Here is a 9870-nt window from a genome sequence, read left to right as displayed (position 1 = left end):
AACATTAACTTTGATTTTAATGTTTGCATGGATTTTGTTATTTTCAAGGATGAAATTTCAGATATTAAAAATTCTAAAAGACCAAAAAATATTAAAGAATTAGATGATTCACTACTTAGAAATTATTGAAACAAAACAATATATATATATATATATATATATATATGACTAAACAATAGAGAAATATAAGAGAAAGATGAGTTACATTCAAAAGAATAATTTATGACTATAACTATTATAGATAATATATGTGTGTGTGTGTGTGTGTGTGTGTGTGTGTGTGTGTGTGTGTGACTACACAACAGAGATATATATAAGAAAAAGATGTATTACCATAAAAAGAATAATTCAAATGTTAAAACTTTTGAAAGGCCAAAAAATATTAAAGAATCATAAGATTTACTTCCTATAAATTTTTGAAATAAAACAAAATGTATATGATTATACAATAGAGAGATATAAAAGAAAAATTGATTACCTTCAAAAGAATAATACATGGTGTGGTCATTAAAATCTGCTAAACATGTTCAAATATTGTAAAAACTAACATAAATTTAGATATTAAAACTTTCAAAATGCCAAAAAAAGATATATAATTAAAGAACAAGTTATTGAAACAATTCAAAAAATATATGACTATTCAAAAGAGAAATATAAGAAAAAGAAAAAGGTATATGAACCCATAAAGCAATAAGTTTTAAATTTGAATGGGTTTAAATTAAACTTTAAACTATGAAAAAATTTTACCGGGTCTAAACTTTAAACAATGAAAAAAAAAATCATATACAGTCACAGATGTAGAGTTTGGTGGTTCATGCACGCAAATCAGTTTTTAAAAAATGTATGAAAAACCATAAAATAATTTTTTTTTAAAACAAAGTAGAGGAGAAGAAAATATTGGGGTGACAGAGAAGGGGACAAAAAATTATTCATTAATAAAAATAATAATAAATTAAATATTTGCTAGAAAGTAGAAAAATCTCAATATATGAAAAATCTAATCAAATAATCAATTACCTTTTTAAAAAAATAATGATCAATTTTTTGCTTAGCCCAAAAAATCATGTTATATTTCTTTTTTTCTTTTTTTCTAGTTTGATAATAGTTATATATATATATATATATTACAATGTTGTGTAGTATAATATATATTTTTTTAATAAGAAATAAAGAAGAAAGAGGAGTCATACCTAGCCACCACTTCAATTGATGAAAACATCAAATTTTAACCACACATGTGGTGCACGTTCTCTTGGAATGCAGAGAGAGGAAGAAACTAAGAATAGAGTCACAGATGGGTAAAGCTGATTGCAGATACATGATATTGTAATTTTTTGAGGATAAAAAGAAAAGTTATGTTGCTTTGATGATTGCTGCACATAGTCCCCTTCTTCAGTTCAGTCCAAAATAAGTCATAGAAGTTTTGTAAGGATGAAGGAGGAAAAATTAGAGAAGAGAGAGCCAAGTAAGGACACCACCAACCCAAAATTTTAAGCTTATGAGTTTGGGTTCAACTATGCTATATTAACCTCTCACTTTTTTTATTATTATTTAATGTGAGATTTCACTCACACATATATGTCCAACAGTTCAAATATCATAAAATCTTGCAAGAAAAATCTCAAAAGTGAGAGCCAAGTAAAGGAGACTATTATCACAAACATCTGATATATTCTCCAAAGAAAACATCTCTGAATCTTCTTTAAAGAAGACATAATTAAGCTTGTGTTCTATTTCCATAGAGATAGCTTAACGAGAAGCATTTAGTTCACCTAATGAGGGGTTTGAAGGAAGAAACACTTTGGAATAGGCAAAAATGATATCCCCTTTGTCATTTCTTCAAACTGCCATAGCTAGGGAAATTTTGGGCCAAATGGCAACATCATAGTTAACCTTGTATTAACCTGATTGCGGAGGAGTCCAGCTTGAAGATTCCATTGAATGCAAATATTCACTAATACATTATTTTTAAAATATATATATATATATATTGTGTAATAAAATTACTAATAGTTTTAACATTTTCTTCTTTAGGCCCCTCCAGATTTTGCCCACCAAGGGACCCTTGATCACTCATTAATGCTTATTGGTTAGATTCGAACAACTAATTAAGGAAAAGTTGTGTGAAATGTGAACGCATGTGGACATACCATTTGAAAATTTTTTGTCTCATTCTTTAGTGTCCTACTTGTATGTCCATCGATGCTATGCATTGGTGATGCAATGACATTGGTGGATTTTTTGTTTTTATTTGTTTATCCTTACAAAAAGTAGAGGAGAGGATTTGAACCCAAATTATCCTCCTTAAAAGAATAGAGTAATGCGACTAAAAGCCCTTGATAGTGGCTTCTTTGTTAATTAGAGTACGATTTTGAATGCATATTTACAAGTTCTTTATGGGGCCATAGTACTCTGACTCTATGAGGATATTAAAACCATTTAATCATCTCTTGTATTAGGGGTCTATTTATTGATTTATTTTACAGCTTTGGTTGGATATACTGTAATTTTTAAATTTTTCTTAAGTACAGTTGTATTTTAATTTTAATTTTTAAACAAATGTAAACATATGAAAATAGCCTAGTCCAGATAACGAGAATCCTTGAGCCCTAAAACAAAAATAAAAATGAAAAAATAAAAATAAAAAGAAGGAGAAAAAGATTATCCAAGACTCCCAAGTGCAAGTCATCTCAAGTTGTTAACCTTTGAACGGTCTCCTAACACCAAAAGGAATAAATTCAAATTTCATATTCCGGTCAACTGAAAATATCTACCCCTATACTACACTACACTGCAAGTCTGCAACTAATGAAATTTTAATGATAGGGAAAAATTCAAATGCCATGTTGAAGACTAGTTTAATAGCACTTCTTTTACATTACATAGTAATTCTTAATTGACAGGATATCCAAGAGTAGTGAACACCGTATAGAAACACTGCAACAGGGTAACAAGTACAGGGCGCAAACTAACTTATAGACTATTACAGGAAAATTACATGAAACTACAATTTCAAATTTTTGGAGGTTTTGGAGCTTGATTCAGCAAATAAAGTTTTGAAATTTCTTATGTGTTCCTACAAGGTTGAGGAGAATATCAATTTATAGGAGACTTGGGGAGGAATGATGACACGTGATTGGTTATCATTGAAAACATGTGCCATAATTTAAATGGATGGACTTTATGCCTTGTTCTCCAAGAGACATGTTTTTATTTAATTAGACAAGGTGTTTTAATTTAAAATAACACATAGTAGCTTTTCATTAGACTGCTTATGTCATTTTAAATTAAATATTAACACCTGTTGACGTGTGATTACTTCTCACTAAACTAAACTAAGTAGTAGTGCCAATAAGATCGTAGGTATTCTTTGTAATTTCTATTTAGTGACACTTGGAACTTTTCCATTGGTTTCTGAATAATGACAGTTAAATCTACTAAGTAGCACATGAGACTTTGTAATTGGTTGTTTTGAACGTACTACATGAATTTAGTGGCATGACGTGACAATCTATAATTGGTAGAAAATTTTACTCTCTACATAATCCTATTTAAATACTCTAATATCCTCCAATTTCAATCTAGATGTAAGGAACATGATATTTTAAAAATTCTAATAATCTTAAAAAAAAAAAAAAAAAAATCTTTATAAACCACACAAAACAAATAGATACCAACGTTTCATCTCCATTGAAATGGATTTATTGAATGTTAATGATTAAATATTACAAATTTAAGATGTATCACATGTGATTTCATTTAAAACTTCAAATGATGTGGAACATAATACATGTAGTTCCATTTTTTTTTTTTTTTAGATTGAGTATAAAGACTTAGTTAACTGATTATTCAAAGTTGGCTATATATCATATCCATAAAACAACATTTTAATCATGAAATAGATTCCCTCTATATTAATATTCTTACTTACGTAGTAGGATATTTATATATACTTCTATTTACAAAATTTATTCAAGTTGTTTTTTCCATTTTTTAAGAAAAGGGACAGTGGGGAAACCTTAAAGACTAATAAGTTTAGTAATATACCTACTGTTATAAAATACTGAAATGATATGTTATTATTAATGCTTTCCTTTTGTATTTAGGGAAAAAAGTGCAGAGGCAACAAACTAGTTATGTATAAGTGTTGTTAGAAATTTGCTATAAAAAACCATGTACTTGATCAACAAATAAAAGAAGAAGAAGAAGAAGAAGAAGAAATCTGTAGCATTGCTAAAGCCTAAAGAAAGACCCTGTCCGGATGTGACCGTAGCAACACTATATCCAGCAAAACATCATCCTATATTTAATTCCTTGAGAACCGACTTTCATTTTCTTGATTTGTTTACTTTTTCCTAGATCAATCCCTAATATGCTTTCTCACTTGCCATTCAGTCTAGGAAACAACTCTGGTCAGATACCTAGTCCGTTGTGAACGCCTTCCTTTACAGTGTTCAACTTGAAGTTTGTTATTGAGATCCTTGAGTTTCACACATAAACAAATAATTAAATCTACAAGGCGCGAGGCTCTCTTTTCTTTTCTTTTTTCTTTTTTTTTTCTTTTTTTTTTTTTAAATTAAAATTAAAAATTAAAAAAGATAATTTCATTAAGAACAACAAGTAACAGAACCAACAATATATAGTACAGTCTCTCTTCCAGGCATCCCGCAGACCAAGAGGGAGGGTAGTTATTAGTTTAATGGATATATAGGGAAATGGACATAGTTTAATCGGTGTCTGGCTAGCCAACAAAATATAAACTGGCATTTGATTCTTAATTTGGTTGCTACAGTATTCCTCTATTCGCTCAAGTCTTCGTCAACTAAAAACTTTGGTAATTAATTGATCATTATTATCAATACATAAAAATTCTCAAAGCCTATATTAAATAATCAAGTTGCTGAAAAATAGTAAAGAAAGCAATTTCTTGTAATTTCAAGAGCGAGTAGTTGTTCTTATACATAAGCAGTAGTGTAGGTGTCTAATCATTTCTTCAACTTTAAATAAAAAGTTAATTTTCACCACTTTTTGTACACACGGAGATCAGACGCTAGTCGTGTTGAGGTTTTTTGAAGACACCATGAATATAAAGTATGTTATTGTTAGTTAATTAGGAGAGAAAGAAGAAACACAATTTTTATGGTTCCTTATAAAGAAGTTAAGACCATTAAAAAATTCTAATCTCATTTTCACCAATAGTTTTTATTTTTGAAGAACCCCAATCAAACTACTGGAGTGGTGAGCTCTTTCAAAAAATGTATATGACTCTTTTTTTTTTTTGGTTACAAGTCTTGTAGGTTGTTTATGCAGTGTATGGGCTTACAATTAATAAAAGCAGAAAGTAAATTTTAAGTAGTCTAAAATTCTAATAGTTTTTAAAATATTTTTTATTTGATTTGTAATTTATTTAATTTGTAGATGATGGAGTGAAAATTAAACTACTTATTATTAATTAATGGTTAAGATTGATAAAGGAATTCCATTTTGTTTGAAGTTATTTAAGATAGTGATTGGACTCTAACGACGCTATTAAAAAGAAAAAAAAAAAAGAGCTATAAAAGGTTACGTTGTTTAGTGCTGTGCTTTTTACACACACTCACATGAAAGAGCCCCAGATTGTATCATATATATGAAAAATCTATAAAATTCTTTATGAATTTATTGTTCATTTGTATTTTTTTTTTTTTTTTTAATATGTTCATTTGTAAACCAAACGCATGGGGTGGAATTTATATTTTACATGTATTAAGAAAATCATGAAATTTCTGATGGATTCTTTTTTTGTCAAAATTATCTGTTTTTATTTGTTGAGATAGTCAAAGCTATGATTGTAAAGTTTTGATAACTATTTGTTGTGTGTGTAGCCAATAATAATAAGTTTATGCAAAAAAAAAAAAAAAAACTAAAAGAAACAATAATATTAGAAATACGAAGATTTACATTATTAGTCTTTAGGCTTTAAACTTATGCCTTCATGGCCATCATTGCTAAGAAAATAGGAAGATTATAAAAGCGTCACAAAAGTACTCTTACAAGACCCAAGCTTCATTCGCACCCAAATAGCGCTCTCTCTCCCTCACCATAAGTAACACAAAAAATGAATTCCTAATTCTCTAAAGCACTTAGTAAATTAAACCCTAGATCAACCTTAAGGTTACTTAAAATAGCAGTAATGGTAGTATAAGTTGAATTATTATCACTTCGTTCACAATACATGTCATGTAGAGAAAAAAATACTGGTTATATCTACATAGCACATGTATCAATCCCAATAATCTAGGGCAACTCATACAAATAGGTCCTAGTACGATAAATCTAAACTAAGATAGTGATTTGGGTATTGAATGAGATTGTCACACAGAGGTAGTTGTTCACATTCAATTCGGTTTTCACACGAAGACTCCAATCCTTATATCTATCCCAGAGCTGTTCTACATGTTTAAATCTGTGAATGCATCCGCTTGTTGTGAGGAGCATATATATATATATATATATAACAACATTGATAAAAGGAAGATTCGTTATGTATCAATGATCGTTGCTTTATGGACTTCCCTAAGCTACTTGCATACTACTAACAAACTAATGTAATGCTTAATTATTTTGATATATATATATATATATATATTTTTTTTTAATTTTTCTTGATGAAAAAAATATTTTCTGGAAAATAATAAGAGAATATTCTAGGATATGAATCCTAATATACTAATGGCCAAAGACGGGGAAAAAAAACATTTTAATTGAACGATAATAAGGAAAGTCACCTAAAAGAACACTATTGACTAAAATATGACTTTGTTTTTATTCTCTTTTGTTTTTTCATTAATCTTGAGTAAATCTTTTTTCTTTTTTAGAAGATTTTCCCAGAGTAAATGAAGAACACAACACAAAATTCTATTTATTTAATAGAATCTCTAGCAACCTATAAAGTAGTGCGTACTTATTCACTTTAATGGCTATGGCATTAGAGATAGTGATTTTAGGGGATAGTCTTAATTTTACTAAAGAAGTCTTAGAGTAATTCTATAGCGACAAACTACTTTACAATATTTTTATAAAATGTTGATGTGAGATATGAATATTTTGATCCTAATGAGTTGGTTTAGTGGTTCTTTAAGTTCTTGTAATATCCATGAGATCCTGAGTTTGAAATCTCTTAGTAGAATTTTAGGGTCATCTTAAGAGAATCCTCCCTAAAATAATATGATGTTTATTCGAAAAAAGAATAGAAATATTAGATATCATATCCAATCCTAAGTCGGGGTTCATAATTCATTATCTTAGTCAAGGATCATTATCCCACGACCTATATTAATGAAAAAAAAATTATTATAATTGTACTAGTAATAATACTATGCAATGATACAAGTAAACTAACTTTGGCTTAATTTAGGAGTTATTCTATTTATATATATATATATATATATGTATGTATGTATGTATATATTAAAGGTATAGTTGTTAAAGGCTTTTAGTTGTGGACATAAGTTCTTAGGATGAACCATGTTAAATCTCTCTCCCCAATTCTAACATGGTGTTAAGAGTATTTATAGTCTTCTTTGGCCTCTACTTGTTTTTTTGCCCTTTATAAATTATAATTTTCAAATCTTCTGGACATTATTAATTTTGAGTCACAAATCACACCACTTGAAAAAGACTAATAGTATATCTACAGAACATCGATATCACCACTATTAGAATCTAGAAACAACTCCCTCACATACCTTTTAGAAATAGATGCAACCCTCGAAATCAATTGTTGACTAATCACTGGAAATGCTGTCCACGACCGATGTCATCATTGTGGCTACTAGTACTATTATTATCCAGCCATTAGCAACACTCTGATCTGTTGATCCATCAATTTGGCACTGGCACTGCCATTATCTGACCATTGCAACAATTCTATGAACATATTCTGTCATCGACCATCACTAACTACTGCAGTCAACCTCTTTTTCACATTTTCAATTCCACGTCAAGCATGGTTATACACATCCAATTTGGTCTAAATGATCAACATTAGGTTTGAGGATGGGCATCAGACATATCAAACCAAATCTCATTCAATACCCAAATCACTATCTTAGTTTAGATTTATCGTACTAGGACCTATTTGTATGAGTTGCCCTAGATTATTGGGATTGATACATGTGCTATGTAGATATAACCAGTATTTTTTTCTCTACATGACATGTATTGTGAACGAAGTGATAATAATTCAACTTATACTACCATTACTGCTATTTTAAGTAACCTTAAGGTTGATCTAGGGTTTAATTTACTAAGTGCTTTAGAGAATTAGGAATTCATTTTTTGTGTTACTTATGGTGAGGGAGAGAGAGCGCTATTTGGGTGCGAATGAAGCTTGGGTCTTGTAAGAGTACTTTTGTGACGCTTTTATAATCTTCCTATTTTCTTAGCAATGATGGCCATGAAGGCATAAGTTTAAAGCCTAAAGACTAATAATGTAAATCTTCGTATTTCTAATATTATTGTTTCTTTTAGTTTTTTTTTTTTTTTTGCATAAACTTATTATTATTGGCTACACACACAACAAATAGTTATCAAAACTTTACAATCATAGCTTTGACTATCTCAACAAATAAAAACAGATAATTTTGACAAAAAAAGAATCCATCAGAAATTTCATGATTTTCTTAATACATGTAAAATATAAATTCCACCCCATGCGTTTGGTTTACAAATGAACATATTAAAAAAAAAAAAAAAAATACAAATGAACAATAAATTCATAAAGAATTTTATAGATTTTTCATATATATGATACAATCTGGGGCTCTTTCATGTGAGTGTGTGTAAAAAGCACAGCACTAAACAACGTAACCTTTTATAGCTCTTTTTTTTTTTTCTTTTTAATAGCGTCGTTAGAGTCCAATCACTATCTTAAATAACTTCAAACAAAATGGAATTCCTTTATCAATCTTAACCATTAATTAATAATAAGTAGTTTAATTTTCACTCCATCATCTACAAATTAAATAAATTACAAATCAAATAAAAAATATTTTAAAAACTATTAGAATTTTAGACTACTTAAAATTTACTTTCTGCTTTTATTAATTGTAAGCCCATACACTGCATAAACAACCTACAAGACTTGTAACCAAAAAAAAAAAAGAGTCATATACATTTTTTGAAAGAGCTCACCACTCCAGTAGTTTGATTGGGGTTCTTCAAAAATAAAAACTATTGGTGAAAATGAGATTAGAATTTTTTAATGGTCTTAACTTCTTTATAAGGAACCATAAAAATTGTGTTTCTTCTTTCTCTCCTAATTAACTAACAATAACATACTTTATATTCATGGTGTCTTCAAAAAACCTCAACACGACTAGCGTCTGATCTCCGTGTGTACAAAAAGTGGTGAAAATTAACTTTTTATTTAAAGTTGAAGAAATGATTAGACACCTACACTACTGCTTATGTATAAGAACAACTACTCGCTCTTGAAATTACAAGAAATTGCTTTCTTTACTATTTTTCAGCAACTTGATTATTTAATATAGGCTTTGAGAATTTTTATGTATTGATAATAATGATCAATTAATTACCAAAGTTTTTAGTTGACGAAGACTTGAGCGAATAGAGGAATACTGTAGCAACCAAATTAAGAATCAAATGCCAGTTTATATTTTGTTGGCTAGCCAGACACCGATTAAACTATGTCCATTTCCCTATATATCCATTAAACTAATAACTACCCTCCCTCTTGGTCTGCGGGATGCCTGGAAGAGAGACTGTACTATATATTGTTGGTTCTGTTACTTGTTGTTCTTAATGAAATTATCTTTTTTAATTTTTAATTTTAATTTAAAAAAAAAAAAAGAAAAAAAAAAGAAAAAA

This window comes from Quercus suber, unplaced genomic scaffold (genome assembly GCF_002906115.3).
Source record: "Quercus suber isolate HL8 unplaced genomic scaffold, Cork oak 2.0 scaffold_148, whole genome shotgun sequence".
NCBI lineage: Eukaryota > Viridiplantae > Streptophyta > Magnoliopsida > Fagales > Fagaceae > Quercus > Quercus suber.
The sequence above is the reverse complement of the archived record's forward strand: the minus strand, read 5'-3'. Positions refer to the sequence as shown.